The following is a 21,619-nucleotide window of genomic DNA, read 5'->3' as shown; positions in this document are numbered from 1 at the left end:
ATTCCTATTTTCCAGTATCTGTAATTGTTTGCTTTTAATGTGGTGACCTGCTGAATGTGTTATTGACCAAAGATGAACATCTTGCATCCTGTCATCTTACACCAAAGTATCAAATTTTGTAATGGCCCCTGATGTCTTTAATTTTTTAGTTTTTTCTATATGATGCAGGACATTATCTAATTTAGAAATTTATTGCAATGCAGAGTCCATCAAGTCTATGCCAGCTCTTAGCAGAGCAATGCAAACAGTCCCATTCACCTTTCAAGTCTATGCCAGCTCTTAGCAGAGCAATGCAAACAGTCCCATTCACCTTTCAAGTCTATGCCAGCTCTTAGCAGAGCAATGCAAACAGTCCCATTCACCTTTCAAGTCTATGCCAGCTCTTAGCAGAGCAATGCAAACAGTCCCATTCACCTTTCAAGTCTATGCCAGCTCTTAGCAGAGCAATGCAAACAGTCCCATTCACCTTTCAAGTCTATGCCAGCTCTTAGCAGAGCAATGCAAACAGTCCCATTCACCTTTCAAGTCTATGCCAGCTCTTAGCAGAGCAATGCAAACAGTCCCATTCACCTTTCAAGTCTATGCCAGCTCTTAGCAGAGCAATGCAAACAGTCCCATTCACCTTTACTGTATTTTCCTTACAACTTGACTCTTGCTCACATTCCTATCAAAGCCAGCTTATTTCATGTCTGCTGACATTCCTACAGCTTATTGGCCTACAGCTTCTTTCCCCACTGCCATCAGATTTCTGAATGGACAGTGAACTACAGGCACTACCTCATTTTCTCCTGTTTTCTTGCACTGTTTATTTATTTATTTTTGAAATGTAATTTATAGCAATATTTGTCCTGTATTGCTGCCTCAAAACAACACATTTTGTAACATGTTCATGATAATGATTCTGATTTACCTGCCAATTAATTCATCTGAATATCTTTGGAATGTGTGAAGAAATTGGAACATCTTGTTGAACCCCATATGGTTAGAAGGGGAAAGTGCTAACTCCACAGTGAAATCATCCAATATCAAGATCAAACCCAGGTCACTTTAGTCCTGCTGTTTTTCGCACTGCTGATCTACCCCAAAAAAAGGTGATACAAGAAACTAGATGTTGAGATTAAGAGAAAAAAAAATGTTGGGGGAACTAACTCAGTCTATGCTTTTAGATTTTCCACATATTTCCAATACTAATATTCTTGATATTTTTTTTTAATTTATGGTTTTACTTTCATGGTAGGTTAACATCATGCATTTATCATAATTTATTGGATATGAATTCAGATCCCATGGCAGGGATTAAGAACAATTGGGAAATGGATTTGAACTTAACATTCTCAGATAAAGATTGGTAGTCTACTCTTAGCTTTTTCATTTCCTCATTCTATGCAAGACACTGCTTATTACAATGTAAGGTGGTACACAGAACTCAGAAGTCCAAACTTAAATTATCTTGCTTTTATGCAGATATTGATCCATTAAGTGAAAAATGTTAAATTTTTGAAGCTTCCTTGATCCATACATTTTGGGAGTGCCCAAATTTAGAGAGATTCTGGAACAATATTTTCCAAACTTTATCAATAATTCTTAAGATTAATTTAGACCCTTGCCCGATAATTGCTTTGTTTGGTTTTACTCGTGATTCCGATAGACTTATATCAGTGTCTCAGGAAAAAGTTTTAGCTTTTACCATTTTGATAGCTAGATGAGCAATTTTATTGAAATAGAAATATAACTCAGTCCCTACTCAAGCACAGTGGTTTACATGATGTAATGTCCTCTATAAATGTACAGTAAATTAGATATAATATTAAAGATAGAAAGTTTCAATTTATGAAATTGTGGGGCCCATTCTTAGAATTTTTTAAATAATTTTAAGAATTAACAATTATTGTATGCTCCAGTCATTTGTTGTCTGTTCTCTGGGGGTCGCCAGTGATTCCACATTATTGATTTCTCTTTTATTAATTCAAAAGGTAACCTTGATTAAAAGGAGGGGCCAGGTTAGAGTTAGATTTAATTTTTAGTTTTTAGTTTTTTTTGTTTTACACAAGTTATTTCAATAAATGGGGTTAGCATTGTTGTTTGGATCAATTTAATCAATTGTTTTTGTGGTATTCAAGCATTACTTATGTAGTTTTATGTACTTCTTTCATTGGTTTTGGGTGTGTGTGTTTACTTATATACAAATGAATTAATATGTAATTGCCAATTTTATATTTATGTTACATGTTAAACTCAATAAAAAAAAAATAAAAAGAAAACAAGTCAAGCAGCGCCTGCTACTTTGGATTGAAGGGTTGAGAGTTATAATTAGGAACAAAATAAATTGCATTTCACTCATGTCTCAGCTGAAGGTATTTCATGGGAATATGATCAGATAAAGAAATTGAATACAAGGCAGAAATGGAGAGATTAAGAAAGGCAACTAAAGTGTCTAAAAGAGATAGGTTTTATAAAGCAGCTTAAAAGTGGAGGAGAGAGATAAAGAGTGATTAAATTCGAAGAGGGGAGTTCAGAATCCAAATCCTCATAGTGAGAGGTGGCTAAGAGTCATGGCACAGTGATATAGCAAACTGAGATTCAGTGGTTCAGGATCAATCCTGATTTGTGCAATATATGTGGATTTTTCATGTTAACTGTGTCTGCATGGGTTTCCAGGATAGTATAGCTGATGGACTGAAGAGTCCATCTCTGCAGAAGAGGAGATGACCCAATAGGACAGTGGCCACCATAGTGGACCCGTGAGGGGCTCAGTGGCTTACAGACCCATGCAGGTTGTCAGCGATTTGTAGTCAAGGGGCTCACGGAACCGGGATTCGTGTGGGTGCTGAGGGCAGGAGGATTTCCAAAGAGCCTCAGTCACTGAAAGCTTTCTGATTATGTCGGACCTATGGAACTGGGGCTTGGGATGCTGATAGTGGCAGAGCCTGCAAGAACACTAGATCCTAATCCCCGGTCACCTAGTGTTTCTGAAGGGACTCTCTTTTGCTACTCTTTCTCTTACTTTAAGGGGTGCTAGGCAATACTAATTGTGACTCTTTGCCTTATGGCAGGAAGAAGGCAATATCATTTAATATTATATTTTCTGTATTATTTCATGATAATAAATGAATCTGCCATAGGATTTATGGCATTATGACTCTGGAATTACAAGGTAATCCTATGTCTTCTTTCTTCTTTGGCTTGGTTTCGCAGACAAAGATTTATGGAGGGGAATGTCCACGTCTGCTGCAGGCTCGTTGGGGACTGACAGGTCCGATGCGGGACAGGCAGGCACGGTTGCAGCGGTTGCAAGGGAAAATTGGTGGATTGGGGTTGGGTGTTGGGTTTTTCCTCCTTTGTCTTTTGTCAGTGAGGTGGGCTCTGCGGTCTTCTTCAAAGGAGGTTGCTGCCCGCCGAACTGTGAGGCGCCAAGATGCACGGTTGGAGGCGAGATCAGCCCACTGGCGGTGGTCAATGTGGCAGGCACCAAGAGATTTCTTTAAGCAGTCCTTGCACCTCTACTTTGGTGCCCCTCTGTCTCGGTGGCAAGTGGAGAGCTCGCCATAGAACACGATCTTGGGAAGGCTATGGTCCTCCATTCTGGAGACGTGACCCACCCAGCGCAGTTGGGTCTTCAGCAGCATGGATTCGATGCTTGCGGACTCTGCCAGCTTGAGTACTTCGATGTTGGTGATGAAGTCATTCCAATGATGTTGAGGATGGAGCGGAGACAGCGCTGATGGAAGCGTTCTAGGAGCTGTAGGTGATGCCGGTAGAGGACCCATGATTCAGAACCAAACAGGAGCGTTGGTATGACAACGGCTCCGTACACTCTGATCTTTGTGTGTTTCTTCAGGTGGTTGTTTTTCCAGACTCTTTTGTGTAATCTTCCAAAGGTGCTATTTGCCTTAGCGAGTCTGTTGTTCGCTGCAAGCTCAACCTTCACTTCAAACCAAAGTTCAAGAACAATGGAGCCCCCCGAAAGAGGTTCAATGTTGGAAACATGCAGTCAGACGTAGTGAGAGGAAACTTTCAGGCAAACCACCAAGCAAAGCTCGAGGATGCAAACTGCCTCATGGACACGTCTCCTGAAACCCTCTGAGATCAGCTGAAAACGGCCATACTACAATCCACTGAAGATGTATTGGGCTTCTCTTCCAGGAAAAACAAGGACTGGTTTGATGAAAACAACCAGGAAATCCAGGAGCTGCTGGCAAAGAAGCGAGCTGCCCACCAGGCTCACCTTGCAAAGCCTTCCTGGCCAGACAAAAAAATGAGCCTTCCGTCTCGCATGCAGCCACCTTCAGCGCAAACTCCGGGAGATCCAAAATGAGTGGTGGACTAGCCTCGCCAAACGAACCCAGCTTAGCGCCGACTTTGGTGACTTCGGGGATTTTTATGAGACACTAAAGGCTGTGTACGGCCCCTCATCCCACGTCCAAAGCCCTCTGCGCAGCTCAGACGGTGAAGTCCTCCTCAGCGACAAGATCTCCATTCTCAATCGATGGTCAGAACACTTCCAATCCCTTTTCAGTGCCAACCTCTCAGTCCAAGAATCCGCCCTGCTCCAGCTCCCTCAACAACCTTTGAGGCTATAGCTGGATGAGGTCCTTACCCAGGAAGAGACATATAAGGCAATTGAACAACTGAAAAGTGGCAAAGCAGCAGGTATGGATGGAATCCTCCCAGAGGTCTGGAAGGCTGGCGGCAAAGCTCTGCATACAAAACTGCATGAGTTTTTCAAGCTCTGCTGGGACCAAGGAAAGCTGCCTCAGGACCTTCGTGATGCCATCATCATCATCCTGTACAAAAACAAAGGCGAGAAATCAGACTGCTCAAACTGCAGGGGAATTGCGCTGCTCTCCATTGCAGGCAAAATCATCGCTAGGATTCTCCTTAATAGACTAATACCTAGTGTCACCGAAAATGTCCTCGCAAATCATAGTGTGGCTTTCGCGCAAACAGAGGAACTACTGACATGGTCTTTGCCCTCAGACAGCTCCAAGAAAAGTGCAGAGAACAAAACAAAGGACTCTACATCACCTTTGTTGATCTCACCAAAGCCTTTGACACCATGAGCAGGAAAGGGCTTTGGCAAATACTAGAGCGCATCGGATGTCCCCCAAAGTTCCTCAACATGGTTATCCAACTGCACGAAAACCAACAAGGTCGGGTCAGATACAGCAATGAGTCCTCTGAACCCTTCTCCATTGACAAGGGCATGAATAAGGCTGCGTCCTCGCACCAACCCTCTTTACTATCTTCTTCAGCATGATGCTGAAACAAGTCATGAAAGACCTCAACAATGAAGACGGTGTTTACATCCGGTACCGCACGGATGGCAGTCTCTTCAATCTGAGGCACCTGCAAGCTCACACCAAGACACAAAAGCAACTTGTCCGTGAACTACTCTTTGCAGATGATGCCGCTTTAGTTGCCCATTCAGAGCCAGCTCTCCAGCGCATGTGGTCCTGTTTTGGGGAAACTGCCAAAATGTTTGCCCTGGAAGTCAGCCTGAAGAAAACTGAGGTCCTCCATCAGCCAGCTCCCCACCATGACCACCAGCCCCCCCCCCCCCCACATCTCCATTGGGCACACAGAATTCAAAACGGTCAACCATTTTACCTACCTCGGCTGCACCATTTCATCTGATGCAATCCTATGTACAAATATATTTAAGGCATTTATTGTCTATTCTGAATTGCCTTGAATAATAGAGGTAATTAGGAGTTGACCACACCTGAAATCACATAAGGGAAACTAAGCGGGGATGGTTACTTTAACCCCTGAAGGACAATAGTGAGCCAGGTGAGATTTCAACAACAATCTAGTTAATTTTATTGTTGCCGTTACTCAGAATGTGGGGAATGGGACGAATGGTATTGTTCTATTCAGTGCAATAGACATGATTGGCTCAATGGCCACATTCTGGGCCATAACAATTCTCTGATTCATGGCAGTAAATGGACTGTGAAACATGTTAAATATTACATCTCCAGAAATAGCTCGGTTCAGCAATTTATTAAATTCCATTCACTGCATACAGTGACTGCCTGTCAGTAAAGATGACCTCAAAAAGAATGAATGGAATCATGGACATTGTCTCCTTTCACCTTGGATACTTATCTGGACTGTGATAGAGTCTCCTCTGGATGAGAGTCTGAAATGAAATGAGCCAATTTTGACAGTCAATCTAAAAAAAAATGACATAAGATGACAGTCGCACTTAAGTCTGGTGCAGGAAACAGGAGAACATGACATGGTGCTGTGATTGAGTGTAGTTCCTCAAAATTGACAAATGGAAATAAGGAACCACCGCTGTTGCAAATTGGAGGGAGCATGCTCCAGCATCTAACCCATGCTGTTCCTGCACTAAAATGCTGCAATTTAACCTTGGGTGCAAGAGTTATTCCATTTCTCAAAGCTGGTGAACATGACAATTGTCTGGCATTTGCTCTTGAAGTGCTACAATACATAGGTTTCCCTGCTTGTACTAAATAGATACCCTTACCATGCAGCAATAGGCATAGTCAGAGCCAAACTATTGGCTCATGGGTATGAAAAAAAGAAACTTAGAATGGGAATTTACACCAGAAAAATGTATTGTTTTTTAACAATTAAGATAGAATTTCACATTTAGACAATCCTGATCCTTATGTAATATTGTTCAAATTGTTTCCACTGGCTTTGAACTCTTCATGTGTAAAACACGAAAGACTGCAAACACCGTGGTGGAAGTAAAAAGACAATGCTGAAGAAACTCAGCTGGTCCAACACTGTACTTTATATAGTAAAGGTGAAAATACATAACCAATGTTTTGGGATTGAGCTCAAGGTATAGTGTTAGACAGGCTGAGATTCTCCAGTATTGTGTTTTTACATGAATTGGTTACTTGTTGGCTTTGATTCATTATTCAAGTGCAGTTTGCGATACTGGTTTAATAATTAATATCAGGGAATTTTAAAAAAAAGCAGAATTAAATAGCTACTTTTTGTCTGTTTTCATGAAAGAATATACAAAGAAATTGTCATGAACACCAGAGAATCTTGTGAGAATGACAAAATAAAAGAAATACGTTAGTTCAAATAATTACCAGATAACTTGATGAATCCAAAAGCAGAAATAAGCCAAGGAAACATTAAAATAAACAGTAGCCCAAAGGTTTAAAGTAAGTGACAACAGAAAAAATGGATATTCTGGTTGCCATCTTCCAAATTTCTATGGATTCTGGAATTGTTCCTATGGTAATAAATGCAATCACACTTGCAATTGTTTCTGTGGTCGCAAATACGATAACACTTTTCATAAAGGAGGAAGAGAGTGTAAAATTTCTTTTATTGTAATAAAGAAACTCAGGTTCTTTTAAAACAACGATACTTTATTAGCTAAAGTACACACACGACCATGTGAAGCATCCATCTTGAATCCAACACAAGCTGCCACAAACTAGTCTCTGGCTCCCTCTAGTAGTCAGGAGTATCACTGGCATTCTATTCATTTCAATTTAAATTTCAACACAAATATAAACACAACATCAGCAGCACAAACTTGTGTGTAGTTATTTTTCTTTTAGAGATTCACTCTGTCAGGTGCTTTGATAACGTGTGGATCTTCTTAACACAGGTGCTTGTGTCGGCCCTGCTGCTCCACTACTGTCTCGCACTGGTGGTGTTTCCTCTGTTGCTGTGCAGACTGGATCTTCTGTATTTGTCTGTTCCTGCAGTGTCCCTTGTGTTTTCAGCAGGCTCTTTCAATTCCTCTTCATTATTTGACCATCCTCTCTTCTGACAGTGAAGAATCTTGGATTTACTCATCCAGGACAGTAGCCTTTTTGTCCATAGTCTTGGAATCTTTGAGTCTCACTGTGTCATGTTGTGCCAGTGACTTGTCATAGTTTGCGTTTTGTCTCCATTGCAGACTCTTTTGTTTCCATTCGACATCTTTGTTATTGATGTTCTTGTTTTGGGTGCAGACTATGGAAATGTGGTGCATAGTCTACATTCCATTAGAAGCTCAGCCGGTGACATGCCATGTTCAAGTGGTAAAGCTCTGCATCACGATAGAACTAGATACGGTTCTGAACCACTATCTAGTGCTTTCTTGGGCATCTGTTTAACTGTGTGATCTCCTTTCTCTGTTTTACCATTTGACTGTGGATGCAGAGGACTTGAAGTCACATGTCAAAAATCATACTCCTGCAAAGTTCTGGAATTCTCTACAACTGTAGCATGGTCCTTTGATCACTGTAGAAAATTTGAAGAATTTCATGTCTTGCAAAGATCCAATTTCATATATTTGATCACACAAGCAGCAGACATATTAGAAGCAGCACAATCTCCAGATAGTTCAATAGATAATCAATAAACAGAAAGTAATTATTTTCATCCATATGGAACAGATCAGTCCCAACTTTCTGCCATGATTCTTCTGGTACGTCAGATGTGACCATGACTTCCTTTGTCTGCTTTGTGTGATGTTTTAAACAGGTCTCGCAGCTTGAAACCATTCTGTCTATGTCAGCATTTACCCCTGGCCAATAAACAGCAGTTCTGGCCCTCCTCTTCCATTTTTCCATTCCAAGGTGCTCCTCATGCACCCTTTTCTGCATCTCATTGCAGTGATTGAGGAATGATAATTTTGTTCTGCCTATTGACAACATTCAGCTCAGCTCTGATGTTGTAGTGTGGCTGACATTCACCTCCAGGTCATCTTTCATTCAAATTCTTGAGAACCTTCTGTAAAACTGTTGTTTCAGCTGTGATCTGCTTGTATTTCATGTCAGATACAGTAAGAGGTTCAGTGATTAGGTTCACATGGAGATTCACATCTGTCTCTGTGGAACTCTCATTGTGTGCTTCACTTTACATTTTCACCCTATATAACTCATCAGCTAACACAATAGGTTTTCCTGGTGTGACAATCAATTCAGTCATAACGTTGTAGCTTCATCCTCAGTCTTTGGATTCTCGGCGACATTTCACTGAGATTTTTTTTAATTAACAATTTCCCTTCTACTTTTGATTTAAGTGAGGAGTAAGGATGTTTCACTGCAAGTATCTAAGATCTTGTTGAGTCCTCACCATAACTTACATGTAGTAGCCTCTTTACAGAGAGATCTAACATTAATGATAACTGTTGTCAAGGATAGGATGAACCATTTAGGATGAAAATTAGGGAAGGATATCTTCACACAGAGTACTATGAACCTTTGAAACTCTCTACCTCAGAAGGCTGTGGACATTTTTGTCTTTCACAACAGAGGTTTATAGATCTCTGGTGTTAGGGATATTTTAATCTGTTCATGAGATGTAAGATTAATCATGATCTTGATGAATGGTAGAATGGTTTCAAAGGGCCATATGCTCTATTAGTACCCTTATTCATATGTTTAAACATTCTTTTGTTTGAAATTTATTCGTGAAAATCAGAATAAGGAGTAGAAATAGATAATTTGGCCCTTTGAGACATCACCTATATGAATCAGGAAGAAGAGTGGACCAATGAGCTTGCTCTACCATTTAATCAGATTGTTTTTGATATCATTGTAGCCTTTGTACTCTGGTCTGCCAGTAATTGCTTTTCACCCTTTGTGCTAAAGATTAAATGTGTTGTTCAATATTTAATCTGCTTTACTAATTTAACATGAGTTTTGAGTGAATTGTGGCAGTACTTTGGTTCTAATTCTTCCTTGAGATTCAGCTGCACTGATTGTTGAGCTGAATTTCAAACAAACATACTTTACCTCATAAGGCCAAAAATTCTTGTGGTGCTGTGAAGACAATGCCGAATCTTATCTTCAATGCCCACCTTCATGGAAAGGTAGCTCCCAAGGTTTAGGGTGATTTTTTTAGGGTCTCATCATTAATCTATTTTATCAGCACAGCACATACAGGTTGGTGGAGGAACTTATAACACTATTTAAAGTAGAAATTAGTTGAATGTGTTTCATTTTGTTTAACTGGGTCACATTATGGCAGTACTGTAAAATGACTCCTTTGCCTGTGTATCAATGTGCATACAGTAAGACCCCTGGTATCCGGCAACTACGGGTTGAATAAGTGTGTTTTCTGGTTGCTTGAGACTTACTCTTATAATGCCGAATTAATGCATTTACATTAAGAATAAACAGTTTAAAAGACAAAAAAAAGTACTACACTGTACTTACATTGAACAAACTTCACATGCATGAAGATATAAACCATAACGCATTTTACTTTATTGTCAGTTAAATTCTTTGAAAATGTTTAACCTTCACTGGACCTGCAGGTTCCTTCTCCTCCATGGAGCTGCCTGAAACACAAACAATAACATTTTAGATAATTACCCCTGCCCCCCCAAAGTTTACAGATAAAGCCTTACTACTAGGCTTAATAATATACTAATAAAGATAAAGACTCTTACTAAGCAGGAATAAGGAGACATTTTAAGAAAGACATCCCAACAATGAGTGGCATCAACCATCTCTTCGTCACCATTGCTGTTTCACACAACTTTATTCAAACAGCTGCTATGAGCAAAGCAAGACCAAGGCCCTCTGTTGGCTGAATATTTGTTTCCATCTTTACCTGTTACTTCAGATTTACATTTATATTTACAATTTTCAACTTTTTAAAATTTATTCTTATTTATTGTAATTGCATTTATTTATTTACTTTCCTCTATATTTCTTTGCTGATTGCTTGAGGTAGCCTATTGCTTGAATTCCGGATAACAGGGATTTTACTTTATATAAAACAATTAAACCAACATTCATTTTTTACTCTCATTGACTCACTGACTTCTCTTTCATTATATTATGGTGTCAGTATTGTAACAGCCAAAACAAATCAAAGAATGAGCCGCTCTGACCAGAGTTGATTAAGAATTGCCACAGTGTGTTAATCCACAATCTGACACAATGAACCAGTTCATTATCTAATAACACCAAATCACTTATCTCCAAATTTTCCATCTGCAAATAATGATAGTATTGCATGTTAGAAATATTTCTGATATTCTGTAGGGTGGGATGGTTAGCATAGCAGTTTGCGCAATGCCAGCGAACGGGACGAGGATTTGAATCCTCCACTGTCTGTGAGGAGTTTGTACGTTCTCCCCGTGTCTGCCTGGGGTTCCCCTGGGTGCTCCTGTTTCCTCCCACTCTTCAAAATGTACCGGGGTTGCTGATTATTTGGATGTAATTGGCCTACACGGGCTCGTGGGCCAAAAGGGCCTGTTACCATGCTGAATGTCTAAATTTAAATTTAAACAATAATTTAGGGTTATAACTTTTTGAGATGGAAGAATGTTGTATTAAAAAAATCAGAACAATTTGAGAAATTCATCCCCTGTCAACAGCACTAAGCATAAAAAGCAATGCTGGAGGACCTCTGGACGGTTGCATGGGGGTTGGGGAGCAGCAGGAGTTGCCATCATTTCAGGTCAAGACCATGCTTCAGGACTGAAAGTGGAGAGGAAAGATACCCAGCATAAAGACAAGAAGGAGAGGGGTGAGATGGGAGCCAGTAGATAATAGGTGGACAAAAGAAGGGGGTGGGATGATGGACAGTTGGAGCCAAGTGGGGAAGGAGACTGATGAAGGATGAAGATTATCAAGTACATGATATTGCACTATCAGATTCAGGGATTGAACCCTTCCCACTGTTATTAGACTCCTGAATGAACTACACCAATAATGTAGCCTTCCTCTGTTCTCACTGATCTCCTTCTGTAACTCTATGTGCACTGGTGTACCCTTACTGCTGTTCTATGTATGGGCCGAGCAGCTGGATTGTGTGCAAAATGAACTCGATCATTGTACCTTGACAATGAATTTGAGTAATATATGAGCCTCCAAAATTGACTTACTTCAGTGAAACTAAACTTCAGGCATTGAGTCACATAATGCTGGCACGAATGCTACTGACTAGAGAAGAAATTCTATTTTTAAGTGATTTTTTTTGCAGATGAGACAGAGTTGCCACTTATTGGCAAAAAAAAACTGTGCACAGTGTATACATGCGAACAAGTAAAGAGCTGAATAGATAACGAATGTAAACAAATGCACTTCCAAAGTGATAATTCTGACTGGCCTGCAGGAGAAGAGAATCTTAGGTTTGTATGTGATGCAATTTATGTTACTAGAGCACATCGGATGCCCCCCAAAGTTCCTCAACATGATTATCCAACTGCACGAAAACCAACAAGGTCGGGTCAGATACAGCAATGAGCTCTCTGAACCCTTCTCCATTAACAATGGCGTGAAGCAAGGCTGTGTTCTCGCACCAACCCTCCTTTCAATCTTCTTCAGCATGATGCAGAACCAAGCCATGAAAGACCTCAACAATGAAGACGCTGTTTACATCCGGTACCGCACAGATGGCAATCTCTTCAATCTGAGGCGCCTGCAAGCTCACACCAAGACACAAGAGAAACTTGTCCGTGAACTACTCTTTGCAGACGATGCCGCTTTAGTTGCCCATTCAGAGCCAGCTCTTCAGCGCTTGACGTCCTGTTTTGCGGAAACTGCCAAAATGTTTGCCCTGGAAGTCAGCCTGAAGAAAACTGAGGTCCTCCATCAGCCAGCTCCCCACCATGACTACCAGCCCCCCCACATCTCCATTGGGCACACAAAACTCAAAACGGTCAAGCAGTTTACCTAGCTTGGCTGCACCATTTCATCAGATCCAAGGATCGACAACGAGATAGATAACAGACTCGCCAAGGCAAATAGTGCCTTTGGAAGACTACACAAAATAATCTGGAAAAACAACCAACTGAAAAACCTCACAAAGATAAGCGTATACAGAGCCGTTGTCATACCCACACTCCTGTTCGGCTCCGAATCATGGGTCCTCTACCGGCATCACTTACGGCTCCTAGAACGCTTCCACCAGTGTTGTCTCCGCTCCATCCTCAACATCCATTGGAGCGCTTTCATCCCTAACGTCGAAGTACTCGAGATGGCAGAGGTCGACAGCATCGAGTCCATGCTGCTGAAGATCCAGCTGCGCTGGGTGGGTCACGTCTCCAGAATGGAGGACCATCGCCTTCCCAAGATCGTGTTATATGGCGAGCTCTCCACTGGCCACCGTGACAGAGGTGCACCAAAGAAAAGGTACAAGGACTGCCTAAAGAAATCTCTTGGTGCCTGCCACATTGACCACCGCCAGTGGGCTGATATCGCCTCAAACCGTGCATCTTGGCGCCTCACAGTTTGGCCGGCAGCAACCTCCTTTGAAGAAGACCGCAGAGCCCACCTCACTGACAAAAGGCAAAGGAGGAAAAACCCAACACCCAACCCCAACCAACCAATTTTCCCCTGCAACCGCTGCAACCGTGTCTGCCTGTCCCGCATCAGACTTGACAGCCACAAACGAGCCTGCAGCTGACGTGGACATTTACCCCCTCCAGAAATCTTTGTCCGCGAAGCCAAGCCAAAGAAAGACAAATTTATGTACTCTGACAATAAATCTGAAATCTGATTTTTTTTTATTGCCAGAAAATTTGATTGGCAGTTATTGATGCTTATCATAATAAAATTTACCTATAAATTCAAGGATAGTACCACCACTGTTGACAGGATCTCTGATAACAATGAGATGGAGAGGGATTGTAGCTTGGTGCGAGGTAACAACCTTTCCCTCAATGTCAACGAGACCGAAGAGCTAGATATAGACTTATGTAGGAGGAGCCGAGCTCACTCCACAGTGCACATCAATGAAGCTGAGGTGGAGATAGGAGACAGCTTTTAGTTTCCAGCGTAATCAGAAACTTGACCTGGTCCACCTACATCATTTTATCACACTTATGAATCTTCTTCCCTATGGGAAAAGATTGAAAAGAGTGTTGTGGTAAACCACTGTTGTATGTATTTGTCTGGTCGGGCACACCCATTGGGATGGCCCCACCCACAGGCTTATCAATAAAGATGACTGTTCCACAGCCCCCTCCTCAATGCAGGACAGTTGAGCAGTTTGGATGTGCCTTTGTTCTTTAGTGACGAAATGGCTATCTATTTCTCACCCTCAGTCTTTGAGTAATTGGTGGTGCATCAAGTAAGGATAAGGATACATTGGCTGTTTTTCCACTGAATCTAATCTTGGTAGAGGTTACCAATTCAAAACATTGACTGGCTATTTCTACAGATATTCCTATCCCACAGTTTCACTATGTTCGCTCAAGATTCCAGTATTTACAGTTTTTAGTGTTTCTCATATGAACCATATGGCCTGCCTAGTGAAGCAAAGTGGAATATGTGAAGCCTCAATTTTTGGGAGGTTGGCCTGCGTTAGGACACTGGTAATGGATTAACCAGAGAGGAACAACAAACAGGAACCAGCTGCAAATGTAGCTGTATACCTGTGTGGTTGCAGCAAGTAAGAAATTTCAGTGTATTTGCTATTGTAATTATATAAACATATGTGACAATAAATACTTATATACCATTGAACCATTGAACACTACAGCACAGTAAACAGGCTATTCATCCCTTCTAATCTGTGCCAAAACATTATTCTGCAAGTCTCACTGACCTGTATCCATTCTTAATCCTCCAGACCACTCCCATTCATATATCTATCCAAGTTATTCTGAAAACTTAAGAGAAAGCCCATATTTACCATGTCAGATGGAAGCTTATTCCACACTCCTACTGCTCTTTGAATGAAGGAGTTCCCCCCTAAACCTTTCCCCTTTCAACCTAAAGCCATGTCCTTTCATATTTATCTCTCCTAGTTTTAAGTGGAAGGAGCCTATACGCATTTACTCAGTCTATACCCCTCATAGTTTTGTAAACCTCTATCAAATCTGCCTTCATTCTTCTATGCTCCAAGGAATAAAGTCCTAACCTGTTTAATCTTTCACTATAACTCAACTCCTAAAAACCTGGCAACATCCTAGTAAATTTTCTTGGCACTCTTTCTATCTTACTGATATCCTTCCTGTAGTTAGACAACCAGAACCGCACACAATACTCAAAATTTGGCCTCACCAATGTCTTACACAACCTCAACATAACATCCCAAATCCTATACTCAATACATTGATTTATGAAGGCAAGATGCCAAAAGCTTTCTGCCTGTGATATCACTTTCAGGGAAATATGTATCTGTATTCCCAGATCTCTTTTTTGCTCTGCACTCCTCAGTGCCCTACAATTTACTGTCTATAGTCTACCAAGGTTTGTCCTTCCAAAATGCAGTACCTCACACTTGTCTGCATTAAATTCCATCTGCTACTTTTCAGCCCCATTTTTCCAGCTGGTCCAGATCCCTCTGCAAGCTTTGAAAGCCTTCCTCGCTATCCACAGTGCCTCAAATCCTAGTGTCATCAGGAAACTTGCTCATCCACTTACCCACGTTATCATCCAGAATATTGATATAGACAATTAACAACAATGGTCCCAGCACCGATTCCTGAGGCACTTATCAAAAGCTTCTAATCTGAGAAGCAATCATTCACTACCACTCTCTGTCTTCTCCCATTCATCCAATTTTAATCCAATTTGCAACCACTCCATGGATATCTAGTGTGTGAACGTTCTGAACTAACCTCCCATGTGGGACTTCATCAAAAGCTGTACTAAAGTCCATGTAGACAACATCCACAGCCTTTCCTTCATCTACTTTCTTGGCAACCTCCTCAAAAAAATGTACAAGTTTTGTTAAACATGACCTAACATGCACAAAGCCATTCTGACTATCCTTAATCAGCCCTTGACTGTCCAAATATTTTACATTCTATCTCTCAGAACATCATCCAATAATTTACCCACTACTGATGTCAAGCTCACCAACCTGTAACTTCCTGGTTTGTTTTTGGGGCCTTTTTTAAACAACGGAACAACATGAGCTACCCTCCAATCCTCTGGCACCTCACCCATGGCTAAGGACATTTTAAATATTTCTGCCAGGACTGCTATCTCTCTACAGATATGCACCTCCAATTCTCTCTGACTATTGGGCGGTCTAGAATATAACCCTGTCAGTGTGGTCACACCTTTCCTGTTCCTCAGCACCACCTATATGGCCTCTGTAAATGAACTCTCTTGTCTGACCTGTTTAAACACAGCTGTGATATTTTCCCTGACTAGCAACGCCGCATACAATATCTCATACAGAAGTCAAATGAATGGTGAATTTGAACAAAGGATGCCAATCAGGAATCAAAATGTTTAGAGGTCAAACATGAAATATTAATCTGTATTGAAAAGTAAACTCAGAAACTTCATTCAATTCAATCAGAAAATTTCCAGCAAAGATATAAATATGAATTATTGAAATGTAAATGTTAAACAAATATTGGGCCATAGTTCTTCACTCAGGGAAATAAATGTTTAATCTGTTAGAGCGTGAGAGAGCTGGCACAAATATTTGAGCTATTTGCAATGCAGTTGTTAAAATGAAAAAGATGGACTATAACATGTTGAAGATCATCAAGTTGAGTGACATTATCTTTCCTTTGACTTTCTTTATATTTTCCTTTTGACAACTTCATTGTGCCAAAGTGGATTAAGACCTTGCCATACAAGAACTTTCTCAAATAAAAAAGCCAGAGGCACAAAAGACCAAACAGTGGTCAGAAAATATACTGTAAATTGTCTTTCAGTTTCTGAGAATACTCCCTCACTAGTCCTTCAACAACTCTATCCACTAAACTAAATCATGATTGCATGATGCCATCAAGCGACATAATTACCGACCAGAAAGCTGCTATCTCACAGGAATAGTTCCTTCAAAATATAAGGAGCTTCAATTCTACAGCAAACGCTTTTTCCACGTTAACCTTTCATGAACTCCAAAGGCGTCATGGTAACACTTGCATTCTATAATCTGGATTTTAAATGATAGTGGTTGTAGACTAAGCATTCAGCTCAGTGGATAAAATGTTAGGAGTCAGTGAAAAACTAACATGGAAATTGCCTTCAAGATCATTCAGGAAATTTGGGTCACATGCCTACATTGAAATGAGGTTGTTTTCCCGCAGTGACAAATATTTAATCTGCTGGGAAATATGATAAGAGATGGACATTGAAGTAGGAAATTAGCACAATGCATATGGTTGTCCTTCAAAAACTGTAGGTTACTGTCACACAGAAGGAAACCATTTGTTCCATCATGTCCCTGTCATTGTTTTTTAGAATTATCCAATTTTTCTCTCTTCTCCTTTCATCATGACTGTGCTTTTTCTCTCCCTTTTGACATTTGTTACATTTTCTTATCAACAGTAAAACAATTGCTGGTTGAACAGTTGAGTAACAACAGAGAGGGAAAAGGAAAGGTATTTCCCAGCCTGGTAGTCCTGATTATGATTCTCCTGTACCTCCCACTTCATGGTAGTGGGTCCAAGATACCTTGTGATGGTTGGTAAGGATCCTCATTAAATTATCTGAGACCTATTTAAGACACGCTCCCAGTAAATATGGTCCATAGAGTAAAAGGAGACCAATGTGATCTTCTTCAAGCCTATCCCATCAAATCAGCTCCTTTTATCCCATTACAGGGGTCAATATCCAGTTCTCTCCCACCTATCTTGAATCTACATGTTCAATTTTTTGTTACCTTTGACCATATGACAATTTTCAACTCCCTAGCTAATAATGTAGAGATTATTAACTTCATGATTTTATTTAGAACATATAATATTACAGCACAGTACAGGAATTTGATGCTTGACATTGTACTGATCTATTCAACAAACCTGCTCAGCAATCTAAATCTTCTCTACATCACACCTATAGCCCTCTATTTTTCTTCCATCCATGTGCCTGTCGACAATCTTTTAAATGTCCCTCCTGTACCAGCCTCCACCACAACCCCTGGCAATGCATTCCAAGCACTCACTCCTCTCTGTGTAACTTACTGCTAATGTCTCCTCTAAGCTTCCCCCCTCCCCCTCACCCTGTACGAATGTTTGCTACTCTCACCCTGGGATAAAGGTGCTGGCTGTCCACCCTTTCATAATTCATATCTCCATAAAGTCGTCTGTTATCCTTTTATGTTTCAAAGAGAAAATCCCTAGTTCTTGCTTCACAATCCAGGAATCCATTCTCCAATCCAGGCATTGTCCTGGTAAATCTTTTCTGTACACTCTCCATAGCTTCCACATCCTTCCTGAAATGAGACGACCAGAATTAAATGTAATATTCCAAGTGTAGCTAAACCAGAGTTTCATTGGGTTGCAACATTGCCTCACTACTCTTGAACTCAATACCCCAACTAATTAAGGCCACCAAACCATAAGCCTTCTTAACTACCTTACAACCTGTGTGGCAACCTTGAAAAATCTATGCATTAGGGCCACAAGGCCCATCCTATGTTCTACACTGTTAAGAATACTGCCTGTATTCTGCCTTCATGTTTGACCTTCCAAAATGCAAGGAATTACATGGATCCCCCAGCTATTTGTGTTTCTTCAACAGAATACTCCTCATACATCCTGAATTTGTTTGTTTCTATGTGGGCCATGATAACTGGATCTTCCCTGTCCCACTTGCAGGTTTGTAAATAAAATGCCTTAACTGAGTCAATATGCAGATAATCTGGTTTGGGGCTCACTTCTACAGCCACATGAAAGAATTGATTGCTGGAATGCAATATTTGTCATAGCTGGCAAGATACATTATTCAGTATAATCCTGTACTCTCTTGAATTTAGAAGAATAACAAGTTTTCTCATTGAAACACATGAGAGATAAGGTTAAAAGAGGGTTGATATTTTGGCTGAGATACTGAGGTCACAATCTGAAGGAGCTCGTTCTTCAAGATTGAGACCAGTCTTTATCAAGGAGAAGATGCTGGGAAAGTTGAAAGGTCTGAAGGTGTATAAATCATCTAGACCAGATGAACTACACCCCAGGGTTTCTTGAAAGAGATGCTGAATAAATTGTGGAGGTAATGATCCTTCGGGAATCTCTAGATTCTGGAATGATTCAGGTGGATTGGATAATTGCAAAAGTCTCACCACTCTTTAAGATAGGAGGGAGGCAAAAGATAAGAAATTATAGGCTGGTTAGCCTGACTTTGGTGGTTAGTAAGATGTTAGAATCTGTTATTAAGGATGAGGTTTCAGTGTACTTACAGGCACATGACAAATTAGGTCAAAGTCAGCATGGTTTCCTGAGGGGGAGGGTGGCTGGGAATAGAATAAGAATGGAGAATGTTGCACTGTTTTTAATTATTGACTCCTCCCTCACTACATTCAGCAGGGGACAGTCAAGGAGGCTTAGTCTTTGCCCTTAGCCAGCAGCTACACCGTTCTTGCAGCATCTGCAAAGAGTAGAAATATTGCCCTCAATGGCTACAGCATTCCTTTCCTCTCATCCATTGAATGATCCCGTATCACAGTCCTGTGGTCAGTGGGCTCGTCCTCCCTTAATTCTCTGCTCTTGTCCACATAAGCTGCAAAAATTGCACATCTATTAGGAAGTATAAGGATGGAGGTTCTCTGTGCCTGCTTCACTTGTGGTCAGTCATGCATTCTGTCCAATTCTGCAGGATACACTTCCTGGTTTCAAGCATCCACCACATTACAGTTTCTAAATCTTGAACTCATCAACTCTAAATATGCTGCATTTATTCAAGGTCCAAATACTTACTGAACATTTCAATGCATGGATCAAACTAGTTCCATTATCTTCCCATAACATCGCTGCCACAATCATCTCCCCTACAATACCAGTATCAATGTCACTAATATATGCAAGAACATTATTTGTCTTTTACTAAATACAGTATCAAACCATTGCACTTACTTAGTGACACATACCCTCTAGTGGCATGGTAAACGATGCCAAAACATGCTGTGAATTAGCAGAATCCTCAGTCTTTCCCAGAACAACTGCGTTTGGGAGGCTCCAGGTCAACCACGGAATCCAAACTTGGACCCATTCTTTGATCTGAAATTGCATTGGTTTGTCTCTGACTGAAATTTCAAACCTAGATTCCTGAAAACTGAAGATGTGATTTCTGCTAAATGTGTAAAATATGTGGAATGAAAGGGTAAGCAGGTGACAAACATTTGTTGGCTCTTGGACTGTACTCCTTGGAGTACAGAAAATTGATGGGAGACCTCATAGAGACATATTGAATGCAGAAAGGCCTGGGCAGAGTAGATGTGGCAAAGTTCTTTCCCATGATAGGTGAGTCGAGGAGAAGATAATAGGGCAAGAATTTAAAATAGAGATGAGAAAAAGCTTCTTTGGCCAGATGGTCATGAGTCTGTGGAACTTGTTGCTACAGGTGCTTGTGGAAGCAAGATCATTTGGTGTATTTAAGATAGAAATTGACAGGTACAGATAGATCCTGACTTGCAATGTTCTGACTTAAGATATTTTAAAGTTATGATGATCAGAATCCATTTTGAATGAAGATAAGTGGGGTCTAACTGTATCAACATGCTTGTTCTTCCTTCTCTGAAGGAAATGCTTCCGTCTAATCAGCGCTTACAGATTGCTTCTCAATCGTGCTTTGACAGATCCAAACACTTTTTTTTAAAAAAGGGTGGCTTTGAATGCAAGCGCAGATTGCCATAGCTTGGGAGGAAGAGAGATTGAGAAGGGAGAGAGAGTGACGGCAATCTGCACATGTGTTCCAAATCACACCGTAGGTTGCAAAGCTATGTTATTGCCCCTCGTTACCAGGTGCCAGCTCGGGCTCCCGGCAAGAGCACGGAGACATCTGGCTCCTGCTGCCTCTAGGAGGCCCAATCCCCCACTGCCACTGGGAGGCCAGTCCCTGCAACTGCCAGGAGTTTCCCAGCGGGAGTGAGGGTTGGCCTCCCAGCAGGCACAGTTCAGAAAACCACCTGAGCAGGTAGATCCCGACATGATCATTTTACCTTCGGATGTGAGTCATGGAACTGAACCCATCATAAGTAGGGGTCTATCTGTTTTTGATCAGCTTACACTGAGAAGGCCAGAGTGAGGGGCTGAATGGGAGGATGGTTCAGCTCATGATAGAATGGTGAAGCAAACTCAATGAGCCAAAAGGCCTACTTCTGCTCCTGTATCTTGTGAAAAGAACCATCACCATTTTTCAACTTTTAAAACTGAAATATATTTTGAGCTTTATTCATGACAGTATTTCAGCCATCTGAAGGATTCATGTGTGCTTTGACACCAAGTTATTTCATTGTGGATTCAGATTTCATTCCAAGGTAATGGATTAAAATCTGATTTAAAGCTGTGTTTTAAAACCCAAGGCATAGAATTGACTGACTTTTGTTCTTATAATATGGTTTTCTTCTTCTGAGATTATAATGACGATGACTTAATTCTGTAGGTCAATGATAATGCACAATAAACAGCAGTACATGGAACATAACCATTTGATTCATTTTTATTTAAATTTATTCATTGAAATAGTCTGTTAAAGATTTTCTGACTCATAAGTACAATATTAAGCTTCATAAATTAGTGTCTCAAGAGTTATCGCAGGTTGTTAGTGACAGATTTATTTCCCCTTGATAAGGATCTAATATTGATTTAAGTTGCTTTATCCTACTTACTTAGTCTTCATTACATAAGTGTTGCTGCCAAGGGAGATTTTGGTATCTACAAATGCCTATCAGTTCAGTAGCAATTGCTGAATGAATCATAAGTGCCACCCAGAGTTAGTTCTTATTCCATTGAACCTCTGTCTCTTTTTATACCGATGAA

The sequence above is a fragment of the Narcine bancroftii genome, chromosome 4, assembly GCF_036971445.1.
Source record: "Narcine bancroftii isolate sNarBan1 chromosome 4, sNarBan1.hap1, whole genome shotgun sequence".
NCBI classification, from domain to species: Eukaryota; Metazoa; Chordata; class Chondrichthyes; order Torpediniformes; family Narcinidae; genus Narcine; species Narcine bancroftii.
This window is presented reverse-complemented; position numbering follows the sequence as displayed.